At 46.6% G+C, this 19876-nt stretch overlaps 1 protein-coding gene and 1 long non-coding RNA gene across 51 annotated transcripts in view; one reads left to right on the plus strand and one right to left on the minus strand.

Annotated features, from left to right (window-relative positions):
* Window positions 1-19876, minus strand: part of NFIX (nuclear factor I X) — a 5476577-nt gene that overhangs the window by 3833864 nt on the left and 1622837 nt on the right. The gene's annotated exons all lie outside the window — the stretch shown is intronic.
* Window positions 1-19876, plus strand: part of LOC144826393 (uncharacterized) — a 221700-nt gene that overhangs the window by 90178 nt on the left and 111646 nt on the right. The gene's annotated exons all lie outside the window — the stretch shown is intronic.

Below are 19876 nucleotides of genomic sequence, written 5' to 3' on the forward strand. Positions count from 1 at the left end.
AGAATCTACTATGCCCCCTTATGGTCATTTCCCCCTTTGTTTTGGCCTCCTCTTGTCTCTCGGTCCTACCGAGAGACAAGATGGCGGCCACTCCGGACTGTTTAGAATGTTGACAGACACCGGAGAGCCAATCAGCTTCGCTTCGCGAAGTTCCGTTACGCGTCAGGTACGCGAACCGGGGCGCTGCCCGGAGCGCGCTTACAGATATATATATTTTTTTGAACGTTAATTTCTCAAAATCCACTGGAGCACATATATTGAGACCTAGCAAAGGCACATCGGGCTACCAGTCCCTACAATTTTGCCAAGTTTCGTGAAAATCCATTCGGCCGTTCGAGCTAAAAGTGAGGCCAACCGCCCTATGGAAAATTGCATGGGAAAAACACGTTTTGGGACCCCCCTTTTTTCTCGGCCCCCCCTTGACGAAACCCCCCCAAATTTTCAGGGGCTGCTCAGAAACAAAATGTTCCATTTTCCTGAAAATTTCAGCCAATTCCATCCACAAACGCCAAAGTTATTATACATAGAATTTTCAAAAATCCCATAGAGAAAAAATCCTAACTATATATACCTACTGGCGACCGCCAGTAGGTGATAGATATATATATATATATATATATATATATATATATATACGTATTTTCACATTTGCGTGAAAATACGACACCATAAAAGCTACAAGACCGCGTACCACTCCAAACACCTCAGCCCCTGCAGCAACCTCTAGAGCGAAATCACCCGACAACTCTTCCTACACTGACCTTAGTCCGAACATGGACAGTGGTTCGGAGTCAGAGGCATCTAAAGGGGAGCAGCGATTGGGGTTTACCCGGTATACCCTGGCTCAGGAATTAGAGCGCATACGCCAGGACAGACGGGATACTTTGCGCCCCAGAGTACCATTGCAAGGAAATTTAAAAACAAAAGTACCAAGCGACGGGAGCGGCGGAAATCCTACGCAAGGCGCAATACCAAAGAAAAGAAATTACAACAAACGGTGGAACAACAACAAAAAGAAGTAAGCAATTTGTCTACAATACTTGACACTGGTCTATCTGTGATTAATCTTACTTCGGCAACATTTAATGAATCAGAAATACGTACTTTGTCGATGGGCTTATCTTTTTGCCCACCGAGTGCCTTTAACTATGCCAACACAAGAATAGATCTTTTTAAATTTATAAGAAAGTTAAAGTTGCAGAAACATTTTGCCACTAACAAATCACGTACGACAATAGGTAGACCAGAGACCATACCAACGAGGTTGGGGCTTGCAGTGAATGATGTTCCATTAATGCAGGATATGGAGGCCTTGGGATTGGAACAGGCTACCTCTCAAAGCACACAGGAGGAGCTAACAACTAACATTGGTAGATTGACCAAATTTAAGCCACGTTCCACATATACACCTCTCATGGCATATGATAATATTGACATTTTTCACGATGCAGCCATTAAGGAAGTCAAGAATTTGTACACAAAGACATTGAAAAATAAGCAGCACAATTACAGGCAAAACAATGAGTATTACAAACTGGTCAAAAGGATTAAAAAAGATGGCAACATGATAGTCAGACAGTCGGACAAGGGCGGCAACATCGTGCTGTGGCCTAGACACCTATATATGGAGGAAGCCCTCCTGCAGCTAAACGATCATAACTGCTACAAACATTGTGACATAGGGGTGGTGAGAAAAGCACAATTTGACTTTTATTCAATGTTGATGGGTTGGCGTTCGTCTGGCCTAATTACCATGGATGAGTTTAAATTTTTTTTAAATGATCACCCAATTACCCCTGTGATATATCTCATCCCTAAGGTGCACAAAAATGCCGTTAAACCCCCGGGAAGACCGATTATATCTGCATGTGGAGGGTTGCTAGAAAATACCACGGCCTATATTGACTCATTTCTACAAGAATATGTTGGTGAACTTCCATCATACATCCAAGACTCAAGTGATTTTTTACGGAAGATCAAGGATGTCAAATGGGACAAAGATTGCTGGTTAATGACATTAGACGTAACATCGCTGTATACCAGTATTGTGCATGCAGATGGGATGAGAGCTATTCAATTTTATCTGGGCCAGCGTCCGATTGAAATGTTGGAACACAACAAAATGTTGTTATCTATGACCAGTTTTTGCCTAAACAACAACTACTTTATGTTCCTCAATCAATACTATCAGCAGGTCAGGGGTGTCGCCATGGGGGCCTGTTTCTCTCCCAGTTATGCCTGTTTGCATATGGACTACTGGGAGAGGCAGGTCCTCTTTGGTGACCACCGTGACATCTGCAATAGTCATATCATACGATGGTATAAGTACATCGATGATATTTTTCTGATTTGGCGGGGAACATGTGAAGAGGCAGTTAATTTTGTTGAAACTCTGAAATGCAATCCTTATAACCTAGCATTTACATCAGACATTAGTCAGTCACAGGCACATTTCTTGTACATCACGGTAGAGATTATGGAGGACAAGTTGGAAACAAAACTGTACAGAAAGCCCACTGCGGGCAATATGGTACTCCATGCCGATAGCCACCATCCACCGCATCTGATTAGGAGTGATATGGGGAAATGCTCCAGATCAGGCGGATTTGTAGCACAAATCATCAGTGCGAGGTGGCACAGGCAGCAAGCAAAGATAGATTTTTAGCCAGAGGGTGCAGTGAGGCCATAATAAACACAGCTATTGACAAGGCAAATGCATTGTCACGTGATGCCGCACTAGTCCACAAGAAAGCCCACAAACCCATTGAAATCAATACACACCAACCAACCAGACTTATTTGGACCTACAATAGGCAGCATGGGGCACTAAGGAAAATAGTGAACAAACACTGGAACTTAATCCGGTTTGATCCAGTAATTGGTGAACATATGCCCAGGAAACCGGCAATCACCTTCAGGAAGGCATATTCCATGCAGGATGCCTTAGTCAAATCCAGTCCTGAGGTGATTCCTCCCAAAAACTGGATGGCATCCAGTAAGGGATTTCGAAAGTGTTCCAGTTGTAAAGCATGTTCCCATGGTGTCAGTAAAACGGAGTTTATGACAGCATTTTCCCCCGTGCCTCGCAAGATCAATAAACAACTGACTTGCAAGAGTGAGTACGTGGTATATGTGCTGGAGTGTCCGTGTGGCCTGCAATATATTGGTAGTACCAAATTGCAGGTCCACAAGAGGATACTCCAGCACATAAGGGCAATTAACACCAATGACGCCACGTACCCAGTTGCCAGGCATTTTAAGGAGTACCACAATAACAACAGTGGACTCCTTAGATATTATGCTATTGATACAGTGGGTCCCCTGAGGAGAGGTGGCAACAGGGAGGGTATCTTGAGAGCATTAGAAACTAGATATATTCTAGAAATGGACAGTAAGACACCGCGGGGCCTTAACTCTACGGAATATTTCCATACTTGCCTATAAAAACCAAGAGTTTAGGGTTTCTTGGTCCAATTGAAATGTGATGTGCGTAAAGCTAGCTTGTTGTTTTTTCACCTTGTATGCACTAGACCAATTATAAATGTACTTCCAGCTAGGCTGGTCAGTGGTAAAAACGCCCTTGTTTAAGTTCCTATTCAATATGTGTCACCTCAAGTATATGCTGTAGGTTAGGAGTAACCTACATAACATGTTTTGCATTACTTGTTTTTTATTAATTTTCTATAAAAAACAATTTTAATTTAATTTTTTCTCACATTTCACTTTAATTTGGTTGTCCTATGTTGAATTAGATGTTTTATTGAAAAACGCTTTTATGGTTGGTGGTATGGTAAAGATTCAATGGACAGTATAGGGAAAGAATTCACTTAAAGAGGGTGTGTGATCTGACTTGACAAAGCTACATGGTCCACCCAAATATTAATACATCATACAGCAAATAAATATCAACCAGATGTTTGTATTTAATATGAAATCAATTACATGATGGTTTTTTTTATTCGAATACTTTTTACAATTATTTATCTTGTAAATAATAATATTAAACCTTCTTATTGAGTATATTACATCAATCATGTATAGGGTGAATAATATTGCTTTTATTGGATTAAACCAATGTATGTGATCAAGTGAATGTTATGCACTTTTGGGGATTATCCCACTATGCTTCGGGAATAAGTATGTTTTCCATGTCCATTGCTACTTACTCCACCCTTTTCAACTGGTCAGCCAATGAAATGCACTGAGTTTCGCGCACTTGCACTTTAAAAACTGCCTACCCCCTCCATAGCGTCATGTGATCAAGGCCTCTGTGTAGGCCGAAACGTTATGCTGGCGAGTTGTGACAAATAAAAAAATCTCACTTGCATCCTGGGTCTTCCGTTCCTTCTTCCTGGTCGCGTTTGAAACTGAGGTTGGTTGGTTGCTGTTGGTTTGGAGCAAGCAGGCATATATATATTTCCCCTTGTGTCTGGTAGGCTTTTTGCCCCAGGCGTGAGGGAGGCAAATTGGGGGTAATTACTCCCATCCTCCCTCAGGGGGCAGACAGACTCAAATTTTTAAGAGGGGGTGAGGGAGCACAAGTCTGCCTAAGGGGGCCGCTCCTCCAAAATCCATGGTGTCTAGTGGGTGGATACCTGCATGGGGGTCGCTTCCCCAAGTAATAGCCACTGAGCAGAAATACCATTGAAAAGGGTCGGTTCTGCTCTTTCCAATGATACCTCTACCAAGAGAATCAGTGCTTAAGGGCCTTAGATATACCCGATGCAGTGAAAGTGAAACTAGCTGGCTCATTTTCCTTTCACTTTACTGTACTGACGTCAGCGCTCACTGCGTGCTGATCGTCATTACAGTAAGCAAAAATACAAGACTCAGACTGCTCGGGAAGCTGTTCTTGAGCAGCCCGAGCTACAAATTAAAAACGGCATCAGACATGTCCACTTTAAGGGACATGCAGGATCTAATAAATGAAAACATTACGTCTACTCAAAACAAGGAAGAGACAAAACCTATGAGTAACAAAAGTGACTACTGAAATAACTCCTTTTAGACCAAGCTCAACCTTCAACCCAATCACACCAAGGGACGCCATCGATATTTTTCAGGAGCAAATAGTGAGTGGATTCAAAAAATTAAACCACAGAGTGCAAAAAAATGACAACACATGAATTCAACAAAAGGGAACTACAATATCACCTACTAATGACCAAACTCAAAATCAACACTGAGTTGGCCATACGCAACTCTGACAAAGGGGGAAATTTGGTGTTATGGAGTAAGGTTGACTGTGAGTCAGCTTTTGGATAGAGACTGCTAAAGTAAAAGCGACATGTTAAACCGCAGACCATATACAACAACTACCACATGAAACTAGTGGTATGGAAGAATGCAGGTATGCTAACTACACAGGAATACACGTTTTTGCAAAATGACAATCTGGTGACACCTATCCTTTACTTCATCCGACAAATCCACAAAAACCTCCAAAAACCCCCAAGACGGCCCAAAATATCGCCCCAGATTAGCCTACTGGAAAGATTGTCCCAGTATGTGGACTATTTCTTACAAGATCATGTGCAAAAGCTCACCTCATACATCATGGAAACAGGGGACTTTCTATCCAAAATACAGAAATTTGAATGGTTGGCTGAATATATTTTGATCACCTTAGACATAACATCTCTATACATGTCTATCAACCACCAGGATGGTCTAAGTGCGTTGAAATGCTTCCTAGACAGGAGACCGGCAAATGTAAATTACATAGCAAAATGCTAATCCAAATGGTTGAATTCTTTGTAATAACATTTTTATGTTTCAGAATGTACTCTACCAGCAACAACGAGGAGTAGCTATGGAGGACAGTTTTCCCCCAGCTATGCCTGCCTACACATGGGATGGTGGGAGGAGCTTGTCCTCCATTAAGAGAGTACAGGGCAGTTGTCACCAACAACATCAAACTTTGGCTTAGTTTTATTGATGACCTCTTTTTAATCTCGCAGGGGACACAATCAGAAGCAGAAAAATTCATAGAGGTTTTAAACATCAATAGCCTTCACCTTCTTTTCATGGCCACTCTGAGCACTGAGACTGTCAACTTCCTCGATGTACAGATATACATCAGGGAGGGTGAGCTGGCAACAAAACTGCACATAAAGCCAATGGCTGGCAACACAATCTTGTATGCTAGTAGCTCTCACGCTCAACATCTAATGCAGAGCATCCCATATGTGGAGATGCTCCGACTCAGGCGCATTTGTAATTGTGAGGATGACTTAAGGACAGCAGAGTTAGCCAGTCAAAATAGGTTTTTAGAAACAGGGTACTCAATATAAAGTATCACGGCTGCTATTGCTAAGAGCAATGCAGTCAACAGGGAATCTCTCCTCGATCAATCTCTATCATCAGAGGGGACTAGATCTAAATGCATTAGTACACAGGAGGAAACATCTAAACCCTTTAGAATCATTCTAAGATACAATAAACAGCAAAAGGCCATAAAAAACATCATTCAGAAAAATTGGCCTCTGGTCCTTAGTGACTCGCTCATAGGCCACCTACTACCCAATAGAGTGGCCATAACCTTCAGTAATTCAAGTAATTCACACTCGCCTGGTCTCGAATTTAATGCTGTTTTTTAATTGTCAGCAAAATGTGAGCTTCAAATCAATTAGACAGCTCATGTGTTATTTCACTTATTTTCAACAAATTTCATATAAGACATTACTTCATTTCTTATACGAGGTTTTAACACATTCTAACATAAATTATAAACACGTTGTGCTAAACAAATCATAATTCAAAACGGTTTCATACATATGAATAAATCATTACAGTTCAATCTGTTGTAAATGAACATCATTTAAAGGTACACCAGACTCAGTTATATTTCAGTCCTGTCAGCTAATTTCTTAATGTATTTCAGGACTGATTTTCACCATAGGGCTTGTTTTGACCTAATGTGCCCAAATCGGACACCCTTTTGTTTTCTGCCCTTGGCGAATGAAGCGACGAATCAGATCGGAAAAGCCGACGCGTTTCCAAACCCGGTCCAATTGTTCGGGTTTTTCCTCAGGGCAAAATTGGGTACCTGACGGGTTAAAAATTACAGTTTTAGTGCCTTCTCCTAATCCTCTTTTTGTATTTTTATGTTGTAGCTTTATGGCGCACGAATTTACCTTAATATTCCAGCGCCGCTTTGGCGTGTACACTCTTGATGTGGAGACTTTTTATTCCCTGTGTTGGTGAAAAGGGACATGAAGTTGTCTCCTTCTGTTTAACAAGCTGGGCATTTCTTAAAACATATTTTGCCTACTCAGAACTTACTTGTGATAGTTGATGCAGTGAACTCGTACTGCAGACCGATCCTACGTTAAAAGACGGTCTGGGGGAACCACCCTTCTGTTTGTAAATAATAAACTTGTTTTAATTCCACCTGGAAGTCGGTTGCAGTTTGCTAACAATCGAAATGACTTTAGAAGAACTTTCAATGAAGCGAGCTCTTACTTGTGTGTGCCGTAGTTATATCATATTGCTGTGTTTCGGCGCGTCTTCGTAAATGAATTACTCCGCCGCCTTCATTGTTTCTAGCTGAAAGGGGTTTAAAGGACTTGGTTAAGAGCGCACGCATTTAACTGCGAACTTTAGTTAAAACTCTGGGGGCAGATTTACAGCTCACCTTTTGTCTTGTGGTTTAACTCGGCAATGCTCGCTCCTGCTGATTAACGTTCCGCCATGTCTCTGCTGTGTGTCTGTGCGTGAATCGCCTTATGGGTCATATGACTACACCTGTCCCTATGGTTTCTAGGAGTTGTAGTTTGTAGGTGATCACTACACTCGGATTTGCGGGTGGAGCACAATAATTTGGGGCATTGTCCAGCTTATACGATTTCATGTTTCAAGAGCCGAAAATTTATCTCAGAAGTGCCGGTGCTGTGTACAGGGGGATCAGTAAATGTTCGTTTGGAGTTCTGAGAGTTCGTTCAATCCATCACTCACACAGTTGAACTTTAAAATCAAGTATGCTAACCTTCAGTAAGGCACCCTCAATGAAGGGCACACTTGTCCGCAATGATCCTAGTAGCCAGTCAAAGGGGACATGGCTGTCTCAGAGGAAAGGTTTCTTCAAATGCAAGTTATGAAAGGCATGCCAATTTGGTGTGGGTGTGATGTTTGATGCGGCGGTTCCAAGCCGCAGAGGGATCACACTACCCGAGATCATTGGAAGGGTCCAACTGAAGGGAAGCTTCTTTTCGTGTTTGGTGCCGCAGGTGACAATTACTAAAGTAGGCAAAGTCTCATCCGAGGCTTAATGGAAGGCCTGGAAACGTGTCTCGAACTGTTTTGCAAGACCAGAGCCCACTGGAGGGTTTCAAAAGGTACAGATTAAACTGCATTTCCCAGCATGCAATAGAAATGACTGTGAATATCGTGGCACACCGGAGGCCAATTAAGACTATTTTAAGAGCGTGCAGGGGAGAGGCAGTGTACGTGATCAGCTGGTCTTTGACAAACGGCCTCTGAAGAAAGAGACAGACTCTCTGAAACGCATCAGGCCAGGGACTGGTATAGGGATGTGAAGTTGCCTGCTTGATCTAAATAAAGGTTTGCTGACCTACCTGCAGGGATGTGCGGCCTCAGGGGTTTGGGCGTTTTTGGGTGTGATATATTTCTCCTTGTGTCTGGTAGGCTTTTTGCCCCGGGCAGAGGGGGCAAATCGTGGGTAATTCCTCCCATTCTTCCCCAGGGGGCAGACAGACTCAAATATTTAAGAAGGAGCACAAGGCTGCCCAAGGGGGCCGCTCCTCCAAAATCCATGCTGTCTAGTGGGTGGATACCTGCTTGGTGATCGCTCTCTCCAAGCAATATCCACTGGGCAGAGATACCATTGAAAAGGTTCTGCCTTTCCAATGATACCTCTCCGAAGAGAATCAGTGCTCGAGGTGCTCAGATATTCCTGATGCAGTGAAAGTGAAACTAGTTGGCTCATTATCCTTTCACTTTACTGTACTGACGTCAGCGCTCACAGCGTGCTGATTGTCATTACTGTAAGTAAAAATACAAGACTCAGACTGCTTGGGAAGCTCTTCTTGAGAAGCCTGAGCTAAAAATTAAATAAAGCAATCCTTCTGGTGCAGAGCACCTGAGAGGCCTTTAAGATAAATAATTGCCAACAGGACGCAAAGGGGATGTAGGGGGGCCGTTGGCCTTTGCTGACAGCCTCATTAATCAGGTTAAGACAACTAGGTGGAAGCTAGGGGCAGGTGTTATTTGTAGCACGACCAGGGACCTCAGGCTTGGAAGATATGGGAATCAAATCAAAATTAACAGTTATCCTGTCAATAATACGAAATTCAAAAATCAGTTACAGCACCGGCAACGGCTTCAGTGGACCAATACAATGACATACACTCATGTTATATGGTAGTGTAGGCATTTTTTCTATCCTCAACCCAATTGTATAGGCAAATAATGATTATTTGTTTAAGTATGTATGTATTTATATATTTTCATTGTTATATGGCACGAATAAGGCCTGCATAGGTGACAGAGTGTTTTACAAAAGAACAGTTGCAATACACACGTTGGGTTCATTACAGTGCAGTGACTAGTGTCGGGTTACATGATAAAAGTAAAAATCAGGGAAGAAAGGCAGTTTATGTAACAGTTTTTCAGCCAACAACCACAGGGCTATCAGTGGTTATGCTTTTAATGCATCTAAACTATTTTTTCTTGTTCAATACCACTGTAAGCTTTTTCGTGATTTTATATGTCTCGCTGTTTCCATCAGCAGAGACATCAGGGAGCTTGTTTAGTCAAGCCCCTTACCCGCCCGTACGTCACATTTTCCCATGTTAAAAGTAACGCACTAGCGGTGCAAAGTGCTTGAAAATAAGCTCCCCATTCCGCCTTCACAGAAAATAGAAGATCTCCATTTAACTTGTGTCAGATAGCAAAATTGACCCTTACAATAATTAGAAGAGCTGTCTCTCACTTAGCTGTCTCTCACTTACAGGAGACAGTTAAGTTACCCCTTGCCTTTGGCAGATCATCGCCTTGTTCTACTAGCTTAAATTTAAATCTTACAGACCTTTACACCTTGAGCAAGTCCAGTAGTGTTCATTGTACAGATTGACACTTCAGATAAGGGAGTTGCTCAACTTGATAACAAGAGTAGAGAGCGTGCAGTGGCATTTACCAGTTGAAGACTGCTTCCTATAGAACAGAACCAGGCGGCCAGAATGCTCGGAATAGTGTGAGTCCTGAGGATTTTGAGCTTTATTTGTTTGGTGCTATGTTTGTGGTACAGATTGATCACAAGCCACTGAAATGGTTCCTGGCAATTATGGGTGAGAATGTCAAGTTGTTAAGATAGTTTATCTCATTTCTAGCCAAACTTTCACTGTAGGACACTGCAGTGAGGGTGGACAGAGACAGGGCTACCTTTAGAAATTCAATGAGGTTCTTTTAACAAGGGGCTGCTGATTACATCTCCCTGAGCACTGCCATTAGGTGGTTGAAAGTGGTGAGAGGTAGGTCAGAACGTCTCTGTGATTACGTTTGTTGCTTCTTCAAGAAGGCTGATGACAGCCAGGAGTAGAGATCTCACTCTTCATTGTACTCTTGGTTTCGATACTCCAGCATGGACCATCCTCATGACTCTCTGCACAAAGTTTTGCCGCATTATATCTAGAAAATTACATTTGAGAAAAATTATCCAAAACAGGTTCAAGGACTTAAGATAATGGATCAACATCCCCCATCTGGAAAATTAGTATAAAAGTGGGATCCCAAGCAACCACGTGGCTCCATTTCTATGTCTTTTTTGACCAGGAAAGGGAGTACTCCATAGGTTGTTCAAAGAGCTGCTGTGGTGTGACCAAGGCTGGTGTCTGCATGGCAGCTTGTCTCACCTGAGGGACATCACTTGAAGGTGGAGTAACTTGCTTGATAAATCGAGGTTATGCCCAGCACCTAGAAGCCTGCCCTTTCAAAAAGGGAAGGAGAGTGTCTGGACTTTCAGGAGGAGAGACAGTGCAGGAAGAGGAGCAAGGCCGGATGGGCCAAGAGGCAGGGGCGGTGGGTGACATTTCAAAGTGGTGGGGCGCAAAGTGATTTGCCGGAACCCCAAAAGGGGGGTTTGGGGGGATTCCCCCCCCCCCCCAAGAAAATTTTGAAAAAAAGGAGAAAAATCGTGCATTTTCAAGCAAATTTAAGAAAGCAGGAAGGTTAATAAAGCAATTGTGAAAGTGCAGTTATTACATTAATAGATGGCATAACATAGGTAGCTGCTTATTCAGTATAACCACAGAGCTTCATACATTTCGTCCTATTACGCTCAGGTGCTGAATTCAGACTATAAGACTTTCATGAAAATCTCAGCTCTAAGAGTAGAAGAAGTGAAGAAGTTGCACAGCAGTTGGGAAACAGCCTTCACAAAGCATTAGGAAAATGAGAGGCTATTACTTGAAAGCAAACTGAAAGCAATGCATCAAGTAGTAACTTAAAGCAATGCATCCAGCAAAACAGTGCATGCAGTCAACCATACAAAAGTAAACTAAAGCAAGTGTGAACCTGTGAACCTTCACTTTGAAAGCAGGGTGCTAGTCAACAGGCCAGTCACATACATTTAAACTGAAGAAGAGTACACTTCAGCATGCAGGCACCAACATAAACGCACCAAGCAAGTCAAACAGTTTAATGAAAGAAAAATGAAAGCAATACATCCAGCAAACTAGACAGTGACTCAAAAAGTAAACTGAAGCAAGTGCACACTGAAAGGAATGCGCAGTCATAAGTCAGACATTCACATAAAAGCAACTTACCAAGACACCCAATCAATTACATGGGAAAACCTTGAGCCAATGCACCCAGAAAACCAGACCAGCACACCAAAGCATCCCACCCCTGATTGGATGGCAGCTGTGCTCTTAGGGTCACCCCTCAGTTTTTGGCAGGGTTGAGCACCCCCCAGTTTTATGCCCTCTGCGTCTGAAGGGGAGACAGGCAAAAGGGGTCATAATGGGACATCTGGCACAGCCACTTTGTAATCGAGGTCACCCACCCAGCTCAAGACTGAGTTACAGGCTGATCTTAAATCTTTAAACAACCACAAGGGTCTCCAGCTAGTTAAAGGGGGACAAATCGTGCATGTTCAAGCAAATTTGAGAAAGCAGGAAGGTTAATAAAGCAATTGTGGAAGTGCAGTTATTACATTAATAGATGGCATAACATAGGTAGCTGCCTATTCAGTATAACCACAGAGCTTCATACATTCTGTCCTATTACGCTCAGGTGCTGAATTCAGACTATGAGACTTTCATGAAAATCTCAGATCAACAATATTCACACCTAAGGTGGGAGCAAACGAGGCACTCGACACTTTGCTGGCAAAGAAACACATTTTAAATTACTGTAGGACTGGTATATACATCTGGCGAAACTCCACAAATAATACCCTAGTGCTAGTGCGCCTCGCTGCGCTGGCGAGATTGTGATAAGTTAACATAGGTGATCTACTTCATATGTCATGGCCTTGTCCCAAAAATACGGCCCCCTCGTTGTGCTTGCTTTCCTGCCCCCTGTTCCCCCGTTGTGCTTGATTTCCTGCCCCCTGTTCCCTCGTTGTGCTTGCTTTCCTGCCCCCTGTTCCCTGTGTGTGGCTCTCTGTGTGTGTGGGGCTCTGCGTGTGTGTGTGTAGGTGGCTCTGTGGCTGTGTGGGTGGCTCTGTGTGTGTGTAGGTGGCTCTGTGTGTGTGTGGGTGGCTCTGTGTATGGGTGGGTGGCTGTATGTGGGTGGCCGCTATGTGCAGAAAAACACTTGCGAGTGCAAAATGAGGGTACAGTGTCTGCCCTTAAAGTCCAGTGAGCTCTGCACCGTCTTTCAATCAACACACCCTACCCAACAGAGGTCAATGAACCAATCCAGAGAAGAGTGGGAGCACGGAGGACCACACAAGACACGATGAAAGGCTGACCCAACAGCTGCCGATGGACCACACCAGAGAAAAGGGGGGGGAAAGAGGGCGGTATAAGACTATCAAAAGCCAAGCCAACAGTGAACGAGAAGAAACCCCAATGAAGTAATGCGATATGATTAAAAGCCAACTCAGTGACTGCTGATATACAGTGTGGTAGAGCAGCCCTGTGGCAGAGGGCGCTGTGACCTCGTTTTAAATACCTTTTTCTCTGCTGATTGAGAGCAGCTCCCTTGTCCCGCGGATTACTAGCGCTGGACGCCATTCACTCAATTTTTACCCACTCCCATCCCACCCTGCTGACTCCTCCCACCTCCCTCGTCACTCGCCTATTTAGGCTCCGCCCCTTTTCACTCCTGTGCAGTCGAGCAGCCCTGTGGCAGAGGGCTTGCGCGCGCTGGGCGCTGTGACCTCGTTTTAAATACCTTTTTCTCTGCTGATTGAGAGCAGCTCCCTTGTCTCGCGGATTACTAGCGCTGGACGCCATTCACTCAATTATTAACCACTCCCATCCCACCCTGCTGACTCCTCCCACCTCCCTCGTCACTCGCCTATTTAGGCTCCGCCCCTTTTCACTCCTGTGCAGTCGAGCAGCCCTGTGGCAGAGGGCTTGCGCGCGCTGGGCGCTGTGACCTCGTTTTAAATACCTTTTTCTCTGCTGATTGAGAGCAGCTCCCTTGTCCCGCGGATTACTAGCGCTGGACGCCATTCACTCAATTTTTAACCACTCCCATCCCACCCTGCTGACTCCTCCCACCTCCCTCGTCACTCGCCTATTTAGGCTCCGCCCCTTTTCACTCCTGTGCAGTCGAGCAGCCCTGTGGCAGAGGGCTTGCGCGCGCTGGGCGCTGTGACCTCGTTTTAAATACCTTTTTCTCTGCTGATTGAGAGCAGCTCCCTTGTCCCGCGGATTACTAGCGCTGGACGCCATTCACTCAATTTTTAACCACTCCCATCCCACCCTGCTGACTCCTCCCACCTCCCTCGTCACTCGCCTATTTAGGCTCCGCCCCTTTTCACTCCTGTGCAGTCGAGCAGCCCTGTGGCAGAGGGCTTGCGCGCGCTGGGCGCTGTGACCTCGTTTTAAATACCTTTTTCTCTGCTGATTGAGAGCAGCTCCCTTGTCCCGCGGATTACTAGCGCTGGACGCCATTCACTCAATTTTTAACCACTCCCAATCCACCCTGCTGACTCCTCCCACCTCCCTCGTCACTCGCCTATTTAGGCTCCGCCCCTTTTCACTCCTGTGCAGTCGAGCAGCCCTGTGGCAGAGGGCTTGCGCGCGCTGGGCGCTGTGACCTCGTTTTAAATACCTTTTTCTCTGCTGATTGAGAGCAGCTCCCTTGTCCCGCGGATTACTAGCGCTGGACGCCATTCACTCAATTTTTAACCACTCCCATCCCACCCTGCTGACTCCTCCCACCTCCCTCGTCACTCGCCTATTTAGGCTCCGCCCCTTTTCACTCCTGTGCAGTCGAGCAGCCCTGTGGCAGAGGGCTTGCGCGCGCTGGGCGCTGTGACCTCGTTTTAAATACCTTTTTCTCTGCTGATTGAGAGCAGCTCCCTTGTCCCGCGGATTACTAGCGCTGGACGCCATTCACTCAATTTTTAACCACACCCATCCCACCCTGCTGACTCCTCTCACCTCCCTCGTCACTCGCCTATTTAGGCTCCGCCCCTTTTCACTCCTGTGCAGTCGAGCAGCCCTGTGGCAGAGGGCTTGCGCGCGCTGGGCGCTGTGACCTCGTTTTAAATACCTTTTTCTCTGCTGATTGAGAGCAGCTCCCTTGTCCCGCGGATTACTAGCGCTGGACGCCATTCACTCAATTTTTAACCACTCCCATCCCACCCTGCTGACTCCTCCCACCTCCCTCGTCACTCGCCTATTTAGGCTCCGCCCCTTTTCACTCCTGTGCAGTCGAGCAGCCCTGTGGCAGAGGGCTTGCGCGCGCTGGGCGCTGTGACCTCGTTTTAAATACCTTTTTCTCTGCTGATTGAGAGCAGCTCCCTTGTCCCGCGGATTACTAGCGCTGGACGCCATTCACTCAATTTTTAACCACACCCATCCCACCCTGCTGACTCCTCCCACCTCCCTCGTCACTCGCCTATTTAGGCTCCGCCCCTTTTCACTCCTGTGCAGTCGAGCAGCCCTGTGGCAGAGGGCTTGCGCGCGCTGGGCGCTGTGACCTCGTTTTAAATACCTTTTTCTCTGCTGATTGAGAGCAGCTCCCTTGTCCCGCGGATTACTAGCGCTGGACGCCATTCACTCAATTTTTAACCACTCCCATCCCACCCTGCTGACTCCTCCCACCTCCCTCGTCACTCGCCTATTTAGGCTCCGCCCCTTTTCACTCCTGTGCAGTCGAGCAGCCCTGTGGCAGAGGGCTTGCGCGCGCTGGGCGCTGTGACCTCGTTTTAAATACCTTTTTCTCTGCTGATTGAGAGCAGCTCCCTTGTCCCGCGGATTACTAGCGCTGGACTCCATTCACTCAATTTTTAACCACTCCCATCCCACCCTGCTGACTCCTCCCACCTCCCTCGTCACTCGCCTATTTAAACGTCCCTCATGCGTCAGCGCAGCGGACGAGCGCAGCGGGCGCGCCGTAGACGCGCCGGAGTCACGCCAGAGTTAAGCCCGTCTGCGCCCGTCCGCGGCCGGACGGGCCCAGGGGCCAGGGACGCTGCCTCTGCCATTTCTTATCCCCGCTCCACTCTAATGAGACTACAAACCTTTGCTTGCCCTCTACCTTCCGAGACCTGGACCAGGATCTCCTCACTGGGGATCCCAGGTCACTCTTCCCCTTTGCTGGGGCCGTCATCATCCCCCACCCTTCCTGTCCCTGCCTAGTCGCAGCTCCGGGTATTATACCTCAACACTCGCTCCATGGTCAGGCACCAAGCCGATATTTTCTATCTTCTCATGACAGAGAAGCCAGATGTCCTTTTACTATCTGAGACCTGGCTTACTGACGACTCCCTCCCCGACATCCTTGCTGCACTACCTCCTGACTATTTTCTGCTGAACACCAACCGCCCTGGAGGCCGCCCCGGTGGAGGGGTGGCAGCGGTAATTCGGAAGAATCTTAAGATCATTGCCTCTGCCAATATGACCCTCCCCGATGTGGATAATCTGGTCCTCCGTCTTGGGACTGAGGTAGGCGCAGTCACCCTTATGGTACTCTACCGTCCCCCCTACCCCATGCCTTCCTTCCCTTCCTCTTTTACTGAACAGTTAACCAACCTTGCTACCTCTTCCCCCCGTACTATCATTATCAGGGATTTCAACTACTGGTTCCAGAATGAGGATGCCGGTCCCCATGCCATCGAACTGTTCGAGGCCCTTTCGAGCTTGGATTTCACACAACTAGTCAGGTCTGCCACTCATAGCGGTGGCCATATCCTTGACCACATTTGGGTTCATGGGGTCAAGTCCTCCTGCCCACTTATAACACCTTGTGTGTGGTCCGATCATTCCTTAATTGACACCACCTTTTCGGCCGTTGGCCAGATCAGGACCCCACTGCAGGAGGGCGGCACCGCACGTAAGTGGAGAGTCGCCGACTCCTCCAAACTCTTATCTCATCTCTCTCTTACCCGTCCCCTGTTCCCCACAGACTCAAGTACTGACGAGCTTCAAGGACAAGTTTATGACTGGCTCACTATAGCCAGCGATACTTTTGCACCTTTAACCAAGTTTCCCCGATCCCGACACTGTCATTCCCATAAATGGTTCACTCCTCACCTTAAGACTTTGCAGCTAGATCTCCGCCGACTCGAGCGCAGGTGGAGGAGAGACTACGGCCCATCTAGCAGAAGTGCATATGTGGCTGCGCGGAACGAGTACAAAACAGCCATTTCCGCCGCCAAAAAAGCTTATGCCTCAGATAAAATTTTATCTGCCCCCTGCAAGTCTAAGGAGATTTTTAAAATCCTTAATGAATTTACCTCCGATCCTAGGACACTTCCGACTCAGGCCTCCACACAAGAATCATGTAACGCGCTGAGCACTTTCTTTGTCCAAAAAATTGCCTCAATCAAAGATACCATTCCGACTATCCCCCCTGGCGCTGGCTCCACCTCTCCCCCCCATAACGCTCTTTCTTTTACATTCTTCCCGCCCATAGAGCCTGCCGCTTTGGCCACACTGGCCACCCGTGTTAAATCTGGATCCCCAGACGACTGTTGTCCCCCCACCATATTACGAAATATCTGCCATTCTTTACCTGACTGTATCCTTCCCCTGCTGAACTCTTCTTTGTCGTCCGGTACGGTACCCCGCTCCTTCAAGGAGGCCGTGTTGGTGCCTCTACTGAAGAAGCCTGGGGCTGATCCCGCCGTCCCGGCGAATTACCGCCCCATTTCTCTTTTACCTTTCTTCTCCAAAATTTTGGAGGCCCATGTCACCACCTGCCTCTCACAGTTTATTGAGAACTCCACCTTTCTTGAGACTAACCAGGCCGGCTTCAGACCCGGCCACTCTACGGAGACTGTCATCTTGGCTGTGCTGGATGCCCTGAGAGACGGTGCCGACAAGGGTACCCCCCAGGCTCTGGTTTTACTAGATCTGTCGGCTGCCTTCGACACGGTGGACCACAACATCCTTCTCCACCGTGTCGAGCAAGCTGGCATCCAGGGCCTGGCGCTGGCATGGGTCAAATCCTTCCTGACCGGGAGGTCTCAGACCCTTAGCCTGGGCACTTTCAGAGCTCCTCGGGAGCACTTGCCCTGTGGGGTCCCTCAGGGCTCCTCTCTATCCCCCCTTCTTTTCAATCTTTATCTTCGACCCCTTCTTTTTTCCTTGAGGCAGTGGGACGTCACCGTGTTCAATTACGCGGACGACCTGCAACTCATTTTCCCTCTTGACTCCCCCTCTGCTATCCCCAACTTTCAGGCAGTTATGTCACACATTCTATCGTGGATGTGCCAAAATCAGCTTAAGCTGAATCCCGGAAAGACGGAGCTCCTCCTCCCGGGTAAGAGCTCCACCTACTGGGGTCCGCATTTTTGGCCGGTAGAACTTGGCCTTCCCCCTACCCCTGCGACCTCGGTAAAAAGCCTCGGGATCACTATCGACTCCGACCTCTCCCTCGGGCCTCAGGTGGGGACAGTTGTCTCCTCCTGTATGTTCCAGCTGCGCAGGATCAGGAAGGTGGCTTATCTCCTCACTCCTGAAGCCCTCCTGCAAGTAATCATGGCCCTCGTCCTCTCCCACTTAGATTTCTCGAATGCTATTTATCATGGTCTGCCTAAAACATCTCTTTGCAGACTACAATTCGTCCAGAATCAAGCGGCGAGATTGGCCTTTGGGAGCCCGAAATGGCAATCCGCTAAACCCCTCCTTCTAAAACTGCACTGGCTCCCCGTCACCTTGAGGGCAGCCTTTAAGATCGGCTGCCTCACCTTTAAATCCCTATCTGGTTCCTGTCCTGTCTTTTTGAGATCTCTTATCAGGACCTACAGCCCCTCTCGGAATCTGAGATCCTCTCATCTGCATCTCTTACTCACTCCCCCTGTCAAACTTTGCAGATCTGGAGGCCGGAGATTTGCATTTCTGGCCCCCAAACTTTGGAATTCTTTCCCCATCTCTCTCAAAACGTCCAATTCCCTCACCCTCTTCCGCAAATCCCTAAAAACTTGGCTCTTCCCTCAATCTGGCTAAACCCTCCCAGTCCCCCAGCAGTCTGCCAGCGCCAGGAAACCCATGGTGTCAGCGCGCTTTATAAATGCCCCTTACAATACAATACAATACAATACAACAAAGATGGCTTTACAGAAGTGTGATAATGACATTCAACTCAATTTTAAAGGGAGTGCTGATAGAGAGAAGGTAGGGGTGAGAGTGAAATGATGTTAATGAAGACAGCTCAGCATCTATCAACATTGCTGGATAATAGAGAGAAGTCAGGGCGACAAAGAGCTGCACTATGCTTCAAACCAACCTTAACTAAATGTGTGGTCTGACACCAATCTGATAAGACTGGGCTGATTGTTAAAACAATACCACGACGATCATGCCCATGCCAAGCTCCCTTTATGTGCCCGCACACAGCCACACACTATGGCAGTAAGCACAAGCACAGCACACTCTTTAATGTAGGTAGACAAACTCTGCACGTGCACACTGACTTTTATTGCATATAGGCACCCACGCTTAATATATGCACACTCACTTTCCTTGTACAAACACACTCGCTGTATGCACTCAGTCACTACCCTTGAATGCAAACATGCTTCGTGTGAGGCCACACTAGAACATGCAACCCGCAGGGACGTGTAGGCCACGCCTGTCTGCCCGCATCTACACTCTCCTCTATACAGATATACGATGCCCTAGTGTGTCCTCACCCACACTGTCCCATGTTCACACTTTCCCTGCTGCCCAGGGTTGGACTGGCCTAAGGGGCAATCAGGCAGTGCCAGAGGGGCTAATCTGACAGGTCAGAGTGTAACAGATGCGAGCAATGCTTTGCGGCGAGGGAATGGAAGGCAGAATTATATCATGCCTTCATTACTGAAACGGTCTCATAAAATACGTAACGGAGGAGGTGTTTCCAAGAAAATTCATATGTAAAAGAAATGTGGCCCATTTTAATGTATTTCTCATCAAGAATTTTATCAATTCAAAACCTAATGCAATTAAGGGACAATCAAATAGGCGGCAATAGAGTACTGTTGCGTCAGAGGCCGGGCTTGTGTCACATTTTGAACCACTGGTGAGGGGCACGTGCGGTTCGGAGGCAGTTTCTTTCTACTTGCTGAGGAGCTGGTTGGCGTGACGGGTGCAGAATGGATTGTTGGTAGTGTGTCACGCGACGTTTGTTGTCTTAAGGATTTTTGTAGCCCTTGGAAAGGTACAGTTGGGGCCCTGTTAGGAATAATTATGACGCTTATTTACTATTGTGTGCTACCTGAAGCTAGTGTAATGCCCAACAATAGTAAAAA

This window comes from Lissotriton helveticus, chromosome 1_1, assembly GCF_964261635.1.
Source record: "Lissotriton helveticus chromosome 1_1, aLisHel1.1, whole genome shotgun sequence".
NCBI classification, from domain to species: domain Eukaryota; kingdom Metazoa; phylum Chordata; class Amphibia; order Caudata; family Salamandridae; genus Lissotriton; species Lissotriton helveticus.